Source organism: Pholcus phalangioides, unplaced genomic scaffold (assembly GCF_987345545.1).
Source record: "Pholcus phalangioides strain wild (caught in Gottingen) unplaced genomic scaffold, Ppha-v1.0 ptg000004l_1, whole genome shotgun sequence".
NCBI classification, from domain to species: domain Eukaryota; kingdom Metazoa; phylum Arthropoda; class Arachnida; order Araneae; family Pholcidae; genus Pholcus; species Pholcus phalangioides.
Genome location: NW_028301597.1, coordinates 22389966 through 22412808, shown reverse-complemented (window position 1 = coordinate 22412808; position 22843 = coordinate 22389966). Strand labels below are relative to the sequence as shown.

At 33.6% G+C, this 22843-nt stretch overlaps 1 protein-coding gene across 2 annotated transcripts in view; it reads left to right on the top strand.

Moving 5' to 3' along the window:
- Window positions 1-1959: 1959 nt before the first annotated feature.
- The window catches only part of LOC149086764 (uncharacterized), an 88919-nt gene continuing 68035 nt past the window's right edge, over window positions 1960-22843 (top strand). For both annotated transcript variants that reach the window (XM_089231135.1, XM_089231134.1), the window contains exon 1: window positions 1960-2328. The gene's annotated coding sequence lies outside the window, so the exon portion shown is untranslated. The remainder of the gene's footprint in view (window positions 2329-22843) is intronic.

Sequence of the window (22843 nt, the reverse complement as noted above, 5' to 3'; positions counted from 1 at the left end):
CTGAGTATTCATCACTATTATCACAACATATTTATTATCTTTTATTTACTCTATATTTTTATATAATAATGTGGGATCGAAAAATACCATCTCTGTACTTTAATTTTGGTCATTAAAACTAACCACGCAAAACTTCTGTCCCTCCATGAAATGAAATAATTAAATGGTCGAAATAGATGAGAGGAAATAGAAATACGTCAATTAATTGGAATGGATTTTGTATTTCACTGTGTGATTATTTTATAACAATATTTGATTAATGATGAAATTTCTTCATTAAAGTAGATGAGGTACGGTTTTATATGGTAATTTCTCGGTACATGGAAGATATTTTTATAAATGATGTATTGCATATTTAATTATATAAATCACTACGGGAATGTTGATGAGGCAGCTAGACTGACCTCCACGAAGTTGATGAGCAACTCAACAACAGGTCATTAATCAAACAAATATCACCAAAAAGTTTCGAACATATAGTACAAAAAATGCTGGAAAAATTTAAACAATATAATTTGCATTCAGTTATTTCTCTTATAATGATTATTTCAATGACTTCTACGAAATGAAAATATATTCTAATACTCTGATAATTTTTTAAGTAATTTAATTTTTTTAATTAAAATTAAATGTGATTTAATTATTTTTTAATTTCAGTTTTTGCTATTGTGGTAGCATTAATAATTTTTTCTATAATAATTGTTTAAATGATTCTCATGCAGAAATTAATTCAATTGATTACTCCATTGATTTTTTTTCAAATACTTATTTCAGTGATACCTTTTTTTAGGAATATTGATTTTAATTATTTCTTTCAGAGTAATTAATTAAAATTAGTTCAAATATTTCTTCTCTTGCCTAAATAATTTCTAACAGTAATTTAAGTGATTTTTTTAAAAGGTTTCTTCTAACTAATAATATTAATAATTTTTAAGTGATTTCTCCTCTATTATATTCATTACAATGATTTTTCATGCAGTAATTAATTCGATTGATTATATCTTGATTTTTCGTAAAATACTCCTCAATGATTTTCCTAATAGCAATTGAATCTAGTTATTTCAAAATTTTCTTCTCTTTCTTGCCTAATTATTCCTTATATTCATTTTTTCAGATAATTTATAAGTGTATTATTATAATTTTTAAGTGATTTTCCTTCTATCATATTTATTTCATGATTTCTAATTCCTTTTGTTACGTCGAATCAATAACCTCATAAAAAAAACATTAAAACAAAATAAATCATTTAAATTTTATATAATAAGATTATTATACATCTAAATATTTATCTAAATAATTTATTTTATAGTAATCAAATCTAAGTAGTTCTAAGTCTCTCCTTATTTTTTATATTCATTTCAAAGTTATTTTTATACTATTCTTTTAACTTATAATTCTCTTACAATAATTTCTAAGTGACTTCTCTATTATGTTTATCTCAGTGATTTCTCTGCTCTATTATTTTTATTTTTCATTGATTTCTTCTTTTATATCTATTCTAATGATTACAACAATAATAGTTACTCTAATAATTTCTTTAAATTTTCTAAACGGCCCTGATTAGACATTGCATGAGACGAAAACAAAAAGTGGATCCCGCTTATAACATTCCCACTATGAACTTTTTCCCGCTTAGTACGACTTATTTCCGTACTCCCAGCTCATCTGATTTTCCGTTTAAAGCGTTTTCCCACTGACGTTATTTCATGACGGTTTTTTATTTTGGAAAACGTTATATGCGGGAACCACTGAAAAATAAATAAAATAATCAATGAAATTTCGTTCTCATCCAATAGCGAGATGCCGATCAAGATGGTGAAAAGAGAGGAAGTATTGATCTTTTTTTGCTTTATTTCTTGCGAGATTATCATGTTTTTGTGGCGGTGGTGGTGCAGGTAAGGGAGACAAAGCCTATATAACCTTGACCAGCAGGCTGTGCCCGAGGTCATTTCTACGCGCGGAAGCAACACATTCGCCGGTTTTGTTGTGTATGGTGGTGTTGTATGTAAAAAAGAGAGGGAGAAGAGATACCGCGGAAGAGAAGATCCAGAGAGAGTCGAATCATCTGTTGCGTTTCGTTTCTTTTCTTATTTCTGGGTTCTTCTTGCTGAGCATCGGACTCCTTTTGTCACTTCTTGAAGGAGTAGTCAACCAGTAAAGTTCTTCTTTACAGCGGCAGACGCTCTTGTTCCGCCTTTTTCCATAATATAACGCGTAACTCGTCTCTTTCTGATCTAGTGCATCGTAGAAGCCGGTTAGTTATTTTATTCTTCTACACAGGACTGTTTGATTTTCTTCCTTATTTTTTGATCTTGAAGGATTACTTTGGTGAGTGTAAATTTATTTTCCTAATATCAAAATTGGTTACTTAAATTGTTCTTGAATGTAAAAAAAAAATTATTGTTTAAATTAGTTTTGGATTCGAAAATTTATTATTTAAATTATTTTTAATACAAAATTGTCTTGAAATTTTCTGGAAAAACTCAAATATTGATCGTTGAAATTTTTAAAACTATTGAAAAATTGTGTTTTTGTATTGCATGAAAATATGATCGATTTTTTCTAAATTTAATTAATTTAATATGCTTGAATAGCATTGTAAATATCATTGCAAAATCCATTACAATCAGGGAAAAAAATGATAATTTCGTGCGATAAATGGTATTTCTTGAAAACTCAGAAAAATTATCTATCGTGTCTTTCAAAATATTGTAATGCACTATTCACATATGGTTTTTCCCGAAAAAAAACTTTTTTTTAAATGAATACGCGTAATTAAGTACAAGTATGGTTTTTAATTGGAAGATAATTTAATATGAGTGAAGTTTAAGTTTATATGGAAATTTTGTCGTGATCTGACAAAATGACTAAAAAAAATCAGTATCATATAATAAATGATATACTTTTTGAAAACTCAAATAATTTCTATTATCGTGCCATTTTCCACGTAATTTATAATACTATAATATACCATTTATAAATGATTTCGATTAGAACTGCTTTTATTTTTCAAAATCAAATGTAAAATATGAAGGTATGATAATACTTTTTCTCCATTGAAAGAAAATTTATCATGCATTGAATTTATGCGACGATTTGTTGTGATCGAAAAACAATAACTTTGAAAAAAAAATTAATTTCATATTATATCTATATAATATTTCTTGCAAATTCTCAAAATATTTTCATCTTAATACATTTTGTAACCATCTAGTTATTGTTATATATATATAATTATATGTAACAACTTGTAAGATATAAAAAATAATCGCAAAATTTCATGACATTATGACTCAAAATTTCAACGGTATGACCATGTGCAAATATTTTTGGCAAAATCATAAGTACAATAACTCTACTATTTCACGTTGTAATGCAGAAACATTATAGGGTATTGAAATATTTATTTATGTGAAATTTAGTTTTATACAATGCATGAAAATTCACAAAATTCAATGAATGAAAAAAAGTATAAACTTACGAATTTAATTTTCGAACCAACTACAAAACTCGAATGTTACTTAATATTGAATGACGAATTTTGAGAGCTGTGAAACCAAAATTTTCAAATCAAGAGCTTTGAAATGAGTTTCTTGCTGAAAGCCAATAAAAGTTTAATTGGAATTTTATAATAAAATTGATCAATAAAAATCAATTCGATTAAATTTAAGTCATTAAAAAGGGAAACGAGGCATTGGAGAATTAAAATCGTAAAAAATATTATTATTACCATCCATTTATAGAAATAACATTTCACAAAAAAAATCAATTTATTCAAAATCTCTAATAAAAATAATTTAATTAGATAATGTTTTGGGAGAAAACCTATGAATTCACACATACGCACGCACACCCAATGATTATTTTGACATTGTGAACAGATTAATTGCATCAAATTCAACTGATATATTTCATGAACTGTATATGTGCAGGTTATAATCTCCAAATTTTAATGAATAAATGATAATTTTTTTAAAACCTCTAGACTTGGTTTTAAATAGCGTTAATCAGCGGCGAATTAAGGTCGGTCGAGGCCCCGGGCACAGAAGAAAGTATTGAACCCGTTAAATTAGAAAAAGTGTGAAGTTGGGGTTTTTTTGGGGCCCTTAAGAAGTCGGGGCGTGCGCCCGGTGTGCCCATCGTTAAATCCGCCTCTGGCGTTAATTCAATGCAGATTATTTGTAAGTGCAGATTCCAGACTATCCTGGTGCCAAATGGATAAAATTTATTTACAGTGAAGAAATTACATGAGAGTGAATGAATTAATGACCCAATGTAAATTTTAATGGTTCGTTTCATGTGAAACATCTCTACCTACGATAATAGTTACTCTTTCGAATTTCTTATTATAAATTGAGTTACAGTGCACGCGCATTTTAGGCCAATTGACTGATTGCAGAAATCCAAAATTTTCTTCAAGTCGTATAGCACACGTCAAATTTTCATTTATGTAAATCCATAAAGCCAATGGTGCTATCTACACCCGTCAACTGCAGTTTTCCGTGTAAATCGTTGATCGCTTTCACTGATATCCATTCCCTTGTCCCATAAGTGAATAATTCCAGACCCAACTAGTTGATAATACGTAGCTTCTCATAAAGAGCGAGTTTTGATTGCATTGAAGCCAAAAAAAAATTAAATTTTCAAGGGAAAGCTATCAAATTTAAACCAAGAGAAGGGCAATAGCCCCTAAAACCCCCATGGCGAGACATAAACAGCACTGCAACGATGTATTCCGTGCTATTCCATGTAATCCCATTCGATATACTTAGATTTCGAGGTTTTTTTTTACATTTTTTTTATCTCATTGCCATCATCATAATTATGATCAAACACCAATGTAAAATTGCTCTATGGAATATGTTTTGCACGTCTGATCCTAAGATAGAGTTATGAAATAGGATTACACCAACCTTCCATCAAGTTTTTACGGCTCCTTACCTTCTTTTTTTTTTAAAAGACAAGTATAATAACATAGAGAAAGGTAGTTTAAAACCTCTATATGCTCAGTTTTTATAGCTCCTATTCAAGCAAAATATAGCTTGAAGTGTTGAAAGAAGACTATTTACTGTTTATAAACGGGCTGAGAATCAAGTCAACTTCCTACTTCCTCGTCTTACACGAAGGGTTAAGGGTCGTGAAAAGACTGGAATGTATACTGACAATAAATTTTTTGTAATCCCAACATTTTGAAGAGTTTTATAGCGACTAAAGTACGCTAGTTTTCAATCATTTGTGGTATTTGAGCCGGATTCCTTTTACTTTTATAAATACCATTAAAAAAAACGAAGTTTTTCTTATCAACTACATGTAAAAAAGACTGCGTGTGGGGTCTTCTATCATAAATGATTTTTTTTTGTATCCATAATAGTGGATTTTCTGTTTGTTTCTTCGTGAATGGGGTATTTTAGGATTAATGAGATCATTTCATGAACTTGAAACGATTTTTTCATTTTATTTTGGGGTGGCCTAAATGTTATTTTTTTGTGCATAACCTCTTATAATCTCGGTGCATTGATAGCATATCAATTGCCATAAAGCAGCGTTAATTAACCTTTCTGAACCCAAGGACCAGTAAAATGCCTAAAAACAACTCGACGTCCAAAAAAACCTTGATATCGTACAAAAATTAGGATGTCCATCCTATATTTTTTGTTGTTCCAATTTTTTTATACATTTTGTCCCGCTTTTTTAAACGATGCTCTATTTGAATTTTTAATATTTACTAAAGTCGTGAATGAACAGAGTTTTCGTTTAGTAACTAAATAATATTATGATAATTATGGCTATAAATATAAATTTTCATCCCACATATTTCTGTCAGGTTTAACGGTTTTTCCGTGCACAGAATTTCAATTCACTGCAATTTTCAGTAGCCCTTTATTTCCTTCGATTCATTGAAGAAAGAATAATACGCGCATAGCTCCTTGCCTCCCATTGAAAAAAATTCTCAGCATTTGGTGATTTTGCAGACTTATGGCAACTTTTTTAAGGGGATATCCCACATTTTAAACGTTTTAAGATCTCAGTTTCCCGTATTCAAATAAGGTCACCTAGCCTAGCTCACCTTTGTCTTTCATTTCCCCACGCTTCAGCAATTTTAGCAGTATTCAGTAACTTTGTCCTAAGCTGCATATTTAAAATATCGGTTATTTAGCATCGCAGTTTCCTGCATTTTTTTCCCGATGAGGTAAGGTGAACCTTAGTATGAAGGAACAATTTTTTTTATTTCAAACCCAGATGGATATCACTAATATTATGAATTACAACAATTTAATAATTTTTCATTCAGATAGAATTAAATTATTAAGCCTGCCTGCTGACTATCTTTGCCAAGGGTGCACAACCTTTTCAGTCCGCCGCCCAGATATGCGGTATTTTTGGCGGAATTATATTTTAAGCGTGACCACATGACCCGTTATGCACGGGACATTTACGTAACTTTGACCGCCTCCTAAATTTTTTTCATAAAAATGTCTCGTTTTCCCCTATTTTCAACAAGGCTTAGTTGAATTTTTTAAATCAAGAACTACGATTATTTTCGTGGCTTCTAAATTATATTATGATAATTATGGTTATAATTAATTGTGGTCAAATAAATATATTCCTCTCATATATTTGTCAATCATAAACATTTTTGTGGTGAATTACATTTTCACTTGCAGAACCCAGCATTTCGCGCGACTAGTAACTTTTCAGCATTTTTAGCGATGGTTGGTAACTTTACTTTCCTCTGACTACTTTTGAGGCTGAAAATCGAAACTTTACTTGACTTTGACAATTTGCTCGGCGGTAACACTCAACATAACTTGCCTTCGACAGTTTGTTTGGCTGTTATTGGTAACTTTACTCCCCTTCGGAATTTTTTTGGCTGTAATTGGCAACTTTACTTGCCTTGAGAATTTTCTAGCGATATCCCATATTTTTATGAAAGAAATATGACCAGCCTAGGCATTTATCGTGTTATGTGTGTTGATACTTTTTTACCGGAACAACTTTCGCAGGCCGGTTGGATCCCCTTGGCGGGCCGCATTTGTCCCGCGGGACAGGAGGTTGTGTACCTCTGATCCATACCATCGTCGTGGATCAGCTGTGGTCCACGAACCATAGGTTAAGAAACGCCGCCATAAAGCTTTTCAAAGAAATCGAAATACCAAACACTATCCATATCACGGATAAGTTACCGACCTTTGACTTCCATTACAACCGAACATTACAAGGGAGGAAAATAAAATAATAATAAAATAGTAAAGTACTAATAGACAGTCTATGATCGCCTATGTATACGTAATTGCAATACGCCAACCATACCCTGAGGCACTACTCATTCAGCTTTTGCATATTCATTGCAGCATGGATGTTATTTTTCTGCTACCCGAAACCTATTAATGTATCAATATCAGTTAGGAAATAAGAAAGATGGACGTATAGATAGATATAAATCAAGGTGGATGACATAGAAAATGAAAGGAAAGAAAGAAAAATCCTCATACGAGTTTCCTTGTGATATTAGAATGATCTTCGCCTAAAGGGTGTGGTAATGACAGTTTCGGTTTCTTATTTTTTTTTGTATACATGGTATATCTTTGAAGGGGATTTGCCCCTATTGAGCTGTTTGGGAGGCTAATGAAGGCACTATAAATGATAATAAAAAAAAAGTTACGTAGATAAATCTAGAGTTTGCTCCTCTTCCTTATGGTGTATTACATGAACACGTTCACTTTTATGCATAGAGAAATAAAGAGAAATGGGGATGGGGAGTATTATATATATGCGTATAATACTTTTTTTTTGCACGCCCTTTGATGATCATGCGCGTGCTGCCATGTTATTATTTAAGAAATGATATTTTGCTGAATAAAAACGATGAACGAGAAAATTCCAATGGGATTTGTTTTTTTACATCATAAAGAACTGTTATAATCCACGCGACTCGAGGTCTAGAATTTTTTTTTTAAAGAATATACTACCGTAATATATTGCGTATAATCCACTGATGCAAATTCCGCTACAATGGAAAAATATGATTTCACAGTCTGCAGCGACGTATAATCCGCATGTCAGATTTTTATTCATCAATAATTAAATCTTGAAAAGTGGATGAGATTTTTTTCTCATGTTGTTATGATAAAAACCAAATTTTCTATTCGTAATCTACATAGGCGCCGGAACCTCGGGGCTGAGGCTCTTTGAGCCCTCCTCCCGAATATATTTTGTCAGGGGAGTTCTAAGCCCTTCAATGAAAATGCAATGCAAAGCGCCCCTCCCCCTCCAGCGTATGGGTTTGAGAATCCCGTATATACGGAACTTGTTATATATATGCAACTTTACTTGCCTTGAGAATTTTCTAGCGATATCCCATTTTTTTATGAAAGAAATATGATCAGCCTAGGTATTTATCGTGTTGTGTGTATTGATACTTTCCTACCGGAACAACTTTCGCGGGCGGGTTGAAACCCCTTGGTGGGCCGTATTTGTCCAGCGGGAAGGAGGTTGTGTACCTCTTATCTGTACCATCGTCGTGGATCAGCTGTAGTCCACGGACCATTGGTTAAGAAACGCCGCCATAAAGCTTTTCAAAGAAATCTAAATACCAACTTTGACAAGACATGATATAAAAGACAACAACATATACAAGACTAGCAACTTCCATCACCCCCCCCCCCCAAAATGTTTTCTTCAAGTCGGCACCTCAGACCATGTATAAATCTTTAAAAAATTATTTCTTAATAAATTAATTTTTAAATAGTTTATTTCTCATTCAAAATCTCTCAGAAGAAAAAATGCTGGGATAATACTCAGCTTCCTATAATTTGCGCTATGAAATTCCGATGTTTTCTTCGTGAATTATACGGTACTGAAATAAGGTATTTGAATTAAATATCAAATATGATTGAATGTGATACAAGTCTCACTTTATTGATCATAAAAAGAATTATACACAGGGTATTTCGCGAAGAGTGTTCGAAAGAAACACAATTCTAAAGTTAGTTTGTAAAATTGAAGTAAAATATGAACAACCAGCAAGATGTGGAAAAACTGGGCTGTTATAATTTTAGTCTCGTACTTATAAATGAGGAGGAACATAAACATTAAAACATTTTGATAAAAAATGTCAATTTGTGAAATTTTTCTTTCCTATATTCTTTCACGAAAAATGTACTCCGCTTCATTTAAAGAAAAATTCACAGAGATACCAGTGATTGAAATTCTAGATTTTTCCCTTATTTTTTGTGCTAAAATATGGTAAGGAAAAATGGGAAAGAAATCAATTATTTCAATCTAGCCGCTGTGATGGTCGAGTTGTCATAGGGACGGACTCGTATCGCGATGAACCCCACCGTCACCACAGTGGTGGTCGGCTGAAGTTGAGAAGGCACAAATGCGAGCGGATCTCCCCGTTAAAAAAGTCTCGCCACAGAGAGGAACAGGCCTACAACGGTACAATTTTTAGTCATTGCACTTCACTCATTGTTCGAAATATAGATGGCAGATGGCAGCACTATACCAAACAACATTACACAGAAACAAACTTCAAGGAGTTCACAACACATGCACTCGTAGCCTCCAGCATCCTCCAGGTCTTCTTTGACCACCTGCTTATATCTCTTCATTGAGACAGAGCGGAAGTTTCATCATCTGATTAGGAGGAGGAGTAGGAGTTATTTCAATGACCGATACATCGGCTAACATGCGTGTAAATATTATGAGCTAAATTCAGTTTCGAACGTATTTATCAATCAATATAACTAAATAGTTTATAAAAAGTAGTTCCCAATATATAAAAATTATAGTCGATGACTCCCAATTTGAATACATGATATATATTTTACCATGTTTCAATAGGAGAGAGGTGCAAATATCATAATTACGGTTTCATAGAAATGCCATCCAGTACATTTTATGGATAATTTAAAAATCAAAACTCTCTCTAAGCAAACACAATCAAAAAAAATTAATTATAATAAAAATATATTAATCTACATGCATTTATGAATTTTAATAACTATTTCTTTTAACGATTAATAGGAAGTTAAAGAATATTCAAATGTATATTAAATAACTGAACCCGCTCAATTTCAGAAGTGCAATAAAGCTTTCCAGGATCGAGCAAGATGGCAGCGAGATACTACTTTGACATTCTAATCTCGTGCTGAAGGGTGTCGAAAACGTATAATATTCGGGAATTGCCCAATTATAGTATTTCAATACTTTGAAGTAGGCATTTCGGGAATAGGTTAATGACTTCTCTCGGCATTTTTGTTATCAAAAGTAACATCGGAGGCGTTTCGATCGAATTTATTGATGCATGCTTCCTATAGTATGACACACTAAAGAAACGACACATCAGGTCAACCGAACAGGAAATTTATTTTAGAGACAATTTCCCACTAACTTAATAATATAGATACCCACTATTCTCTTAAATATATTGCCCGATATAAAATTCATCTCACAAATCGAATCAAATCATAAATGTTACCGTGCCATATAACCAAAATTACAGCGGTTATTGGGAATAAAAAGTTATTTCGATGATAATTTCGGAAATCTTTCAGAAGCCCATGTCTAAAAAATGCATTTGGTATAGATAATAGTCGCTATTTTCGTTATAAAAAAATAATAATAAAGGAAGAGCTTCTGTTAAGGTTACGCTTTAGAGACACATCACTTATAACATGCTCACTTTGCTGGAAAATGGCCGACGACGTAAAAGTCAAGGGGAAACGTTGTTTTCTGTAGGAAATATTTTATCCTTCGGGCAAAAGAATAACTTTTACAAAAAAAAGATAAGATAGATACAATTTCTTTTTAAATCTTTTTTTTTTTAAACGGAGATAATCAAGTCATCCGTGAAAATCGTGAGCACAGAAACGAAATTACAGAATCAAAGCAAAAGAAAAACAAAAATCAAGTTCAACTCAAAAAACGTTATTATTTTTCTAGTTTTTTTTTCCCCAGAAAGAAAGCTAATGGCGAACTCTGAAGGAAATAAATGTATAATAATAATTCTGGCTTCATTCATGTATGTATAACTATTATTACGGATGTCTTCATTTTTGTCAGATTCACATTCGGAAAGGGGAAAAAATGATATGATTTATAGTGAATTTGTGGCACTTTTTAGTAACATGCTGAAATAACTCGAACAGATAAATGATCTGGTTTGGTAATAATAGACATTTATTCCGGCTGAATGTCTGAGGCAAGTCTAGCAGATAATTATCCGTAGTGAGACAATCTTGAATTCGTCTATGGATATGTTCTCGCTGTTTAACGACATTTAAGGGACCGTGAAATTATGTCATAATAACCACGATGTCAGTAAAACTGACAGTGTATACCGATGCATGCGGAAACACCTTTAACCGTTCGTAGTGCAGTGTATATTTGAATAAACATGGCAAATACGTGGTCATGAAACCAATTTTCTCTCTCAATTTTTTACTTTTTTTTTTGGTATTTTAGAAAATATGTCTTTTATTGTCATTTCAGTACAAAATGCAGCTATATAAGCACAGTACCTTTTTTATCTAGAAAGATATGATGCGATGTTGATGTCTTTTTTTTTTTTTTTTTTGAGATCTGCTGAAACTTTACGTGTTCAGAGATGTACAAAAATCTCACCAAATTGAGGGAATAGTGGATAAAATTCAAGGTAAAAAATATCCAACTTCGTTAAAGAAGACTTTATCTGTTTATAGATAACATTAAAATCAAGGTAAAATGCATATTTTACCCATAAAAAAAAATTAACCATTTTATTTAATTAAAAAATCTACTCTAATTAAATTGTTGTGTCGATGCATTGTGTCAATGAAAAATACGCTTAACAGCACCAATTTACACCCGTTTTTTGTAGGGAAAAAAACGTTTTCATGGAGGTGATGCATTGAGTGTATAAATCTGAATTTACGTAATCCTTTCAAGTAGGATTTAGATTGGGTGAATAATTTTTTTACTTCACACAAAGCCCAAATCTTAATGGGGTCACACGCATTAGAAAGTTTAAATAGAGCAAAAGATCCTGATCCCTGGAGAGATGCTTGTAGCTTGATATGGCACTGAAAACTCATTAAACGTTCATCATTTTGACTCGACCCTGTGTACTTTATCCACATACTGAAATATAGAATAAACTATATATTTCTCAAATATTTTATATTTCACCGAGAATCCTGATCCTAACAATAAAATAATGTTAAAGTGAAATTTAAAATTATAACTAATAATATATCAACAATAAATACAAAAATAATACAAAAATTGCCGATGAGAAATTAAAAAAAAGAGTATTTTATATTATTATTATAAAAATTATATCATTGTTTTAAAAAAAATCCAATTAAAATATGGTATTAATTAAAATTAAAATAAGTAATAGTGGTATATTTTTGCTCGTAATTTTGAATTGTACAAGGGAAAAATACACTGCTGGCCACCCAAATTGCAACACCAAGAAAGACAAGAGATATCGCAACAATATTTATTTTGTAGATAACATGTTGACCAAGCATCAAATGATTAAATTTATAGACTTCTGTGAAGTGTGGTTCCTGCCAAAATCAGTAGCCAGAGTAGCCGCCATTGTTGGAGATCACCGCTGCCACACGCCTCGGCATTGATTCAAAGAGACTTTGGATGTGTTCTTGGGGTACAGCAGACCAAGCAGCTTCCACGCGTTGCCAAAGTTGATCTGGTGTGGCAGCTGGGGATGTAATCTGGGTCAATCGTTGAGCAACCATGGACCACATGTTTTCTATCGGCGAAAGATCCGGAGAGCGAGCTGGCCAGGGAAGCAATTCAATCTGGCGATTGACGAAGAACCTCTGGACAATGCGTGCCGCGTGTGGTCGCGCATTATCCTGTTGAAATATGGCTGTGGGCAAGCCCTTGAAGGTAAGGAAGGACAACTGGCTCCAACACCTCGGAGATGTAGCGCTGGCTTTTTAAAGTACCGGCAATGCGTACTAGAGGAGTGCGAGAGTGATATCCAATACCGCCCCATACCATAATACCCGGTGCAGGACCAGTGTGGCGGTGCATAACGCAGCTGTTCAGCATCCTCTCTCCACGGTGTCTGCAGACTCGAATCCGACCATCGTGGTGTTGCAGACAGAAGCGTGACTCGTCAGTAAAGACAATTTCATTCCATTGTGCCGTCCACATCCTTCTTTCATCGCACCATTGGCGGCGGAGACGTCTGTGGTTCTGCGTCAAGGGTAGACGAAGCAATGGACGTCTTGCGGACAGACCACTCTGCTGTAAACGGCGTCGAATGGTACGCGCAGACACTGGATGATGCGGTACAGACTGAATGTGCTGTGCTATGGTTCGTGATGTGGCTGAGCGATCCGTCACTGCCATACGCACAATACGCCTGTCATCACGTGAAGTGGTGCACTGAGGGGGATGCGATCGAACACGTCGGTCCGTCGTACCCTCCTGCATCCAACGATCACATATCCGCATTACAGTTGTTTGGTTTCGTCCAACACGACTACCGATTTTCCTGAAAGATAATCCACAATCTCGGTAGGCCACTATCCTTCCTCTGTCGAACTCGGATACTTGATCAAAAGATGATCGCTGTTTTCTACGAGGCATAATTGATCGTTTTTTGAAAAAACCACAAGAAAAACACAATTGCCGTACTTCAAATCGTCGAAATCTCCAAGCCTTAAATAGCGCTTTGAAGTGGCGCCACAGGCGCGCGTGATGTGCGTCTGCGCTGAAATTCTAATCATTTGCATATCTCACCTCCGCTAATGCATGTTGTAAATTTCATATTATTTGCATGCTTCCTTCAGGGTGTTGCATTTACGGTGGCCAGCAGTGTAAATAAAAATATTTATATAATTTATAGTGCAATCGAACTCATTTATAACAACATCCAAGATTTCATGAAATTCACTCGTTATGACCGAAGAGCCATTACAACCGATTTGACGTTTTCAAGATATGTTAAGTATGTAAAATATAATGTAATTAAATTCTGCTGAGATGAAATTATTATTTCATTACAATTAGTGGTTGATCGCGAGGAAAGTGTTGGAAATTGGGATCACATAGTTGGAACATATTGCCAATCTTCGCCAAAAAGTTTTAAAAAATGTAGGTGAAATTGTCAGTAATCGCTTATAAATGACCCCTGGTGAGAAATAAAACACCACAGCAAATCTGCAGTCAATTAAAAAAGAATATCATGAAGAAAAAAAAAATTGAACAGTACGGATATACATATGTGAGATTAATAAAATATCTCTTTCTATAATCATATTCATTTATATAATTTATAAATTATGCAAATTATCTCCATTCCCGATGTTGGTAAATTAAAGTAATCTTCATTCAAAAACGGGATATTTTTATTTTTTTTAAAGTCAGGAAAAATTGCTGGAAAATATGAAATCAGCCGAAATCGCCAATTATTGACGTTATGGGCAAGTTGTTAGCACAACAGAGGTCGTTATAACCGAGTTTGACTGTATTTAAATGAGGAAAAATAACTGAATTTTTATTTATTTATTTAATCAAATCAATAGTTTTATTATTCTTCTATAAATCGTGTAATGAACGAAATTCAATACCTAGAGGGTGGTGATCGGCCAAAGTAAGAAAAAAAAAAAGAATCGATAATGAATATATAAGGAAGGAGAAGAGAAAATCATTGAAATGCCATCGCCCTTTCAGACACTATTAAAAACCAGTTCGTTTTCTTGGCACTCAAGTCCCCGCTTCTAATTAATTGCTTATCAGCTCCTGGAAGTGGATCACGTCGGTCTATAAAATCAAAGAAATATGTGCATGCGTATACTATATCACGTTGTGATAATCGTGTTGATGTGAAAACCGAATGCGGATGGTGAACATCGATGGAGATCCGCGTGTTTATTTAGTAGGGACTGACTTGAGTAAGATCGAGCGTTTTTTGGTGGAAATATTTTTTTCCCCCTTCCCTTGAGCTTTACTAAATTAAGACGATTACGTAGTTGAGAAGAAAGTAAAGAAAATAGCAAGTACGGTAATTATCATCATTATTTCGTAAAGGATTGCTTTAAACGAGGCACGTTCTGTGAGAGGGGGAGAAAATAGACCACAAGCAAATGCTTTTGATTCGTGTGCATTTCTGTATTCGAGGAGAAAGTTTTCAAAATATTGTAAACAAATTAAAATTAACCATCGATTGTGAATTGATAAGAAACGTAAATATAATTCTTAACATTGCAACTTGTCACTTTTTCTTCGAGGAATTGTAGTAATTAAATCAAGGAGATTCGTTTTATTTATTTATTTATCGCTATACTTATTACTATGATAAATAGGCATAGAGCGTAAACTTGTATCCAGCCCATGGGCCCGATCCCCCCACCTCCTTAATATTTGAGACAGATTTTTCTGTAACACCTATAGGGAATTTATATTGGGGTTTTGGACTCCCGCCCCCCCCCCCAATATTTTTGTGCCTCTCAATATTTCCAATAATTTTAAGCCTATGTAAATACTGTGTCACACAGCGATTTGTAATATGTATAATATTTTTCAATTAGCTTTTATTCGGAACCCCTCCCCACTGTACATACAGCGAAACAAGTAAGGATCCTCTAGTAGGCTATGCCACAAAAGAAATAAGACTGAAATTATAGTGGACCGTAGCCCATGAAACCCCAAAGTGTTTGCGGATCACCTTCTGGGAAAGTACCAGTACATTAGAAAAAAAAAACCATTATGGCGAAATTTTATGGGAAATATTTTTCAGACACCTCGTTTGGCAATTTGCCTGTTGTGGCCCTTGTATTTGTATTTATAAATACATACAGTCATTTTCAAGTAAAATTATACAGAAATAAAGGTTAAACGGAGTTAACCTTTTAAAGTTTTCGCGAGAATTAATAAAAAAAATCTATCCTAAATACAGTAAAAGTCCGTTATAACGAGTAGGGCTTATAACAACAATCTCGTTATAATTAGTGATTTGCAGGTGATTATCGAAGAGCTAATGTCACAAGCATCATTCGCTTATAATAAGTGCGTTATAACGACAATTTTTGCCGTGATTGTGAGCTGTCTTTATAACGGACTTCTACTGTACTTAGTGTCTCACAAATAAGTAAATAGTTTAGAAAATCATTAAAATTGAAGGAATTTCTGTATTTGGATGTGTTTAACGAAAAATTTGTTTTCACGAAGAAATGATTCGAAGAGGGATTTTTTTTTGGTATAAAAAATAGTTCAAATTTTTTTCGATGGTTTTTTTTCTGTGATTCGCTTTCGAATCACAGAATTTTTGACCTGAACCTTTCATCAATCTCTTCTGTGTCCGAACCGTTGATAAAGCTTCCCTTGAAAGGGAATTCTTCAGCCGGCGATTCGTAGCTGAAGTTGAACAACTTCACTAGAAGTGCCTTCACCAATGATCATCACAATGCAAACCTTATGTAAGCGCCAGAAACAGGAAAATTCAGAACTGAGCTGTTAATCGTACACCATGCATTTTATAGGACTTTGATTCGCATATTTTCAGTTATTTTCCTTCGTCCAGCACCGTCTATCGAAGAAAATTCGAACTAATTTCTTTCTGTACTAAAAAAAATCCCCTTCGTGAGAATAACTTTTTTTCACAAATCACATTTGAATATACCAATTCCTTCAATTTTTGTAAATTTTTAAACTATTTACGAATTTATGGGACACCCTGTACATATTTCTGATACGAGAAATAAAAATATTTCATCCCTTTGGGTCAAATAGTGTATGTTTTGTAGTTTTCTTTCTGTCTCGTATGTTTTTGATTTTGTCTTGTCTAAATAAATAAAATAAAATGATAATGCAAATTTTTTTAGCATTTTATAACAAAAAAAATAAGTCAAAACTTTCATATTAATGGAACACGATTTATAAATTCCTATATTTGATCAATTTCTTTCATATTCCATTCACGTTCAAGCAATTCACCTAGTCACTCTCTCTCTCTCCCTTGAAAGGGAATTCACCAAATTATTTTAAATAAAAACATCATGTACTTGAAAAACATTTTTTTATTTTATGATCTTTTTTATCCTCGCTTCTTCGTTTTTCGGACAATTTTTCTTTCATCTTCACAATCCACCCATAACAGAAGACATATTCTTCTTTTTCTTTACCTAGAATTTCATTTTTTTTTTTACCTTTTCAATACGCTTTTATTACCGCATTAAAAACCGATTCTTAAATCTGTCATATAAGCTTTATACGCGCGTCCCATGAATACCAACCCTTCTACTCAGTCAAGACCAATTTAAAGGTCATTTCTATCTGCACCCATGAATTTTGCTCAAGTTCACTTGCCGGTAGTTTGGAGAATGACTGGTTCATAAGAAAGAAAAATAAAATAAATTGTGAGAAAATTATGGACCGTTGTATCACGATGGACGGTTTTTCATTCATGGCAACTGGGGGAGTTCACCATCAATGTCTTTTCTTACTACTTTTTTTTTTTCCAACCCGTCATCAATCCAATACTGCACTATGTATTTGAATGGAACAAAAGTTCATGATGAAATCATCTTTTTTTTCTATTTCTTCACCTTTTTTTGAGAGTGTTAATCGCAATGACATTATGGCTTACGGACGTTACGAGAGATTCAGCGCCTACAGTTCACACACAATATTATTTTGCAATTTTTTATGACCTAGGACCATTTCGTTTATTTTGTTTGTTTACTAACTATATAATACGAATTCTCCCGGCATATTAACCCAGGGTAGTGTTTGGACACGTGTATATTCATGCTTGCCGTATAGGTGTTATAGTTTTTGCATGGAATTAAAATGAATAAATCGTGAGAACTTGAGATAATACCGATGTTAAAGGAAGTTGTACCACATGTTTCGTTTTTAACACTTTTTTGTTGCTTTTTAAATATAAGCTTGGTTCATATTTCGCTGTTTGTTCCTCATTAGTTTGCAAATCTAAAAAGATAACACTGGATATGTCTTATTCGAATAATACGAAGATTTAAAGATAAGCCCATACATTTGCATCTTTTTAATATTCAATTCACATCCATTGTTTTGCCCCTCTATAACGTGTGTTTTATGCTTCTGTTCCCAAGTTTCGAGTTTCTTTATCCTTTTTTTTCTACTTTATTGATGGTGTAAATTTTATTCAAATGACATAGAGCATTAGGTGTTACCAATCTGTTAGGTGAGAAACGTTAGAACCGTGACCGATGGACTTTGTAAAAGGAAATGAAATCCTTTGTGTGTACTATAACTTTGAGAGACATCTAGGTTACTTTGAAAAATTCTGACTAGTTGAAGGGACAGGTTTTAGAATTATTTTGTATATTTTTTTTTATAATTTTTATACAATGGAGCCTCTTGATAACGGACTCCATGGGACTGAAATTTTTGTCGCCAACAAGGTGCGTCCGTTAATATATGCATTAAATGCATTGCAATCCTTCTCGACGAAATTCAAAGGTAATCGTTAACGGGAGGTATCTGCTAACGGAGAGTGTCCGTTATAGAGGTTCCACTGCAATATTCTAGGACAAACGCCCGGGGCCTCCCGGGTAATCTCTTTACAAAGAACGTTAAACCTTAAGCGCGGCATAGCATGAGTCACCAAACTTTCTGTAAAATGCCATATAATTTTTTTATGAAGTAGGTTTTCTTTCGATTTTCAGCAGCTGCGAAATAGCGGGGATAGGAAAATGTGTTCCATTGAGAAATCAGCAACAGAATTATCTTATCTACAAAGTATCTGTGCTTGTAATTTCTAAAACAAAATGGCCTTTGAGGAGGCGAGACAACTCGTCACTGTCGGTGAGAGTGTATAAAAAGTGACAAATAATCATAATAGGACATGAACCTGTTTGGATTTCATTGTTTGGGAACAACGGTAATCAAAGTAAAGATTCCAAGTCAAAGTAAACATTCCAAAAGTTTTTTGTTTTTTTTTCGAAGCCGAGGATCAGTTGTTCGGATGACGACCATTTCGAACATTTTCCCGACCCAGAAAAATAGCCACCTACCGTCAAAATTTGGCAGAGATCAGTCCAAAATTGTGGTGTCACTCACACGTGGTCCACCCTATACGAATTATTTAAAAATATAAATAAGTTAAGTAATTTTAAATAATAATTAAAAGTGTGATAACGTAATTAATGTGCGATGAAATCCATAAAAATAATAAACAATATGTATTTTTATTGCGAAGAAACTCAATTTCATTTTTTTCCCTTCATAACTTACTAAACGGAGAGAATTTTGTTGATATCTGGAAAAATGCTCAATTAACTTCCTTTAGTTCAATTCGTTTTCATTTTTTAATTGACTTATGAAATAAGTGATTGATTGTTAGGGCTCGTATATTAACACTCTTCTATTCTCAAGATGATAAGAGAGCAAAGTGCAAAAAAAGAGTGCATGGACTAGATGAGTTTTATTGAGCAATAATTATCTTGTCACAGAATTACATCGAGATTAATGAGTAAAGAGAAAATGTTTCTCCTTTTGCACGAATAGGCGTTCTAATCAACACACGATTTTGATTAGTTTCGAGCAGAAAGAAATGATGATAATAATAATAATAACAGCAGCCGCGCCAATGAAAGCTCGAGGAATTTCTGAGCTGATCAATGATGGCAACTTATCATCGGAATACATTTTCTTTTCTTTAAGCTAAGTGTTAAAGGAAAGTGATTCGCGTGAAACAAATGGTACTTGTGACCTGAGCGAAACATGCAGTGTGTAGTGCCTGTAACTTGCATGTTGGTATCGAAAAGTTCCACGGAGACCCAATGGATATTTGCAGGCTACTTTGTAAGAAATTCACACTGGTTGGTCACTATAAAAACAGGGAGGCATTTAAAGAGTAGATGACTCTGAGGCAGGGATTCCCACACTTTTCAAGGTCGTTACAATCTTGGAAATTTTAAGATGTCTTGCGGCACTCCTGTTTGACCCAGAGACACAGGCAGCTGCCTAAAGTGCCTTGACACAGTTTCCAGGAATTTAGCCTTATTACCACTTTCATAATGACATTTCATTCCATAGATACCTCATGGCATCCCTGACAAATCTCACGGCACACCCTTTGGGAATCACTGCTCTGAGACATTGTCAAACTTATGCTCCTTAAGCCCTTTTGACACTGAGACTATAATTTTATATATCTCTTAGCCTCTTCTCACGAGACTGATAAACAATCTTAGGGCACCCCCCAGGGTACCATGCATCATTTGAGATTTACTGCGCTAGGGGTATTTATTAAGTACTCATAATTCATACAAGAGCCCCCCTCCCCGATCAAGCACCAAAGGTTCCAAGAACCCCCCCCCCCCATTCTCCTGAGCTATGCCATAGTCACTTGCCACATATTTCGTTCTGATTTGTGCTTTATTATGAAACATGTCCTTCGGAGCACTTAAGAATCTTTTGCAGTGAACTACGATCCATGTCTGGAGTCATCTTTTGGCGATGTTGAAAGTTAAGATTTCTTCAGAGATTAGGATTTATAGCTATTACTTAGTCGAAGAGCCCATACTTGTTTCAGGGTATTGAGATGCCGTCAAACCGAAAGATACCCAGGCCACATCGCCATATGGCAATATCGGCTCATTGTCCTCACGGACTGGATATATACATATATACCTCTGGTAATTTATTCATAAAAAAATATACATTACAAAATAAACTTTACAAAATATACCTTACAAAATATACCTTACAAAATATACATTACAAAATATACATTACAAAATATACCTTACAAAATATACATTACAAAATATACATTACAATCATAATCTAAATATAAAATCATAATCTAAGTATAAAATCATAATCTAAGTATAAAATCATAATTTAAGTATAAAATCATAATCTAAGTATAAAATCATAATCTAAGTATAAAATCATAATCTAAGTATAAAATCATAATCTAAGTATAAAATCATAATCTAAGTATAAAATCAGTTGCGAGATCACAATCTAAGCATAAAATTGTATGATATTGAGATGCCAATATATGATTTCAAAAATCGGAAGAAAAAGTGTTACCGAAGTCAACCACATGAAATAAAGTCATAGCCCACCAGAGATCATTTTCGCTCTTTATACTGGTGGGCCAAACACAAAGCGTGGTAATCATTTTGAACAACCAGTTCACATGGTGAAAAGCTTTTCGTTAGTAATTTAGGAAAATTTTCTATATTTTTCCTAAGCCTTGGTTAAATGCTCACATACAATCAAAATTTGTTTTTCGACTGTTACGTTGTTGTAACAGAGCATTACAAGATTCTTAACACTTGAATTAAGGACACCAAGGATGAGACCATATTTTGTTGAGACGAAGTGGGATCTGGTCAACAATTATCACCGATTAATTAAAGCGTCTAAATTAAAGCGAAATCAAATCTCCGCGCTAAACAAAATCTCGCCAGCTTTGGTTCAAAAACGGGACATACGATCAGTTCATATTTTTTTTTTAAACTTAGTTTTTCCTTGTTTAAATTCGTTTCATGCAAAATCACAATATTTTTTTTCCCTCATTGGGGAAATGTATTGACGATTTAGAAAACGTGGATATTTTCGCTTATTTCTCAGAAGTATTGTATTGTACGAAGATCATTATATTCAAGATGTATTGATATAGTTAACATCTTTAAAATACGGATTTTCCATATATAAAAAAAATACATCTCATGATACTAACATTTTTATGGGCGGCATACCAATGACTTTTCCTTTAAAAAATACGTAGTGTATGAAGTTAAATTATTTAAGCTTTATATACAGGGTGGGCAAAAAGTCCATAGAAACTTTAAAAATTCATAAAAACCGAAACAAACACAGGGAAAAAAAACTAAAAAACAGCCGATAGGTGGCATTGGTATGAGCAACTTTGGTGGAAATATGCAAATGATACGGTTGTAAGAACTTGCTCTCCTAAACCATGTATGTGAACAAGGATTCTGGGTGCGAAGGATAAAGCTTTGCTGGATTTGTGACTCACCTGCAGTGTGTCATCCCCTGTGGCGATAGTCATGTGGAACACATACTGTAATAAACTATTTGAAGGCATGGAGGCATTCTGTTCGTTATTTACGTATCTTTTCTTTGACTTATGTACGTCGACGTCATCTATCGGCTGTTTTTTTAGTTATTTTTTCCCCCAGTCTTAAAAAAATCCCCGTGACCTAGCGATGCTAACCCTGCAAACCGTTTTTTTTTCGGTTATTTTTCCGGTTTTTATTCATTTTTAAAGTTTCTAGGGACTTTTTGCCCACCCTGTATATAAAATTATATTAAAAAGTTCACATATATAAAATTTGGTGCTCTTTGATTAAAAATATTTAATTAGATGTTCTTTAATAAGAAAGTAATCATATGAGGGCTCAAATAAAAATACTTCTGGATCGTGAACTTTATGATAAAAACAATAAAAGTAAAAACGGCAGTTGTGAAAGTAGTATGAGCAATCCCTTAGGCAATTCCAGTAGTAATTCGCCATCTTACTCACGCAGAGAAATGCAGGAAGAACACAATATATTCTCACTTTCAGGTCATGTGTCCAGCAATGTAAGTGCTTTGATGATGTGTTTTTGAATTTTTTTTTTCTTCTATTTAAAGCACTGTTAAGTGTAGAACGTGGCCCGCATGATTTAGATCTTTCTCTTCTTTTTTTTAACTTTCGGATTTGCATCAAGAAAATCATACACAGATCTTCCTGTTTATCTCAGTAGGAATCGAGCATTCTCACATTCGACTAGCTCCTCAAGACTCGCTGAATTCTTCTCGAGGTCACGATCCACGGAGATAGTTCCTAGATCTTGAAAGTCAAGATTTTCACTTC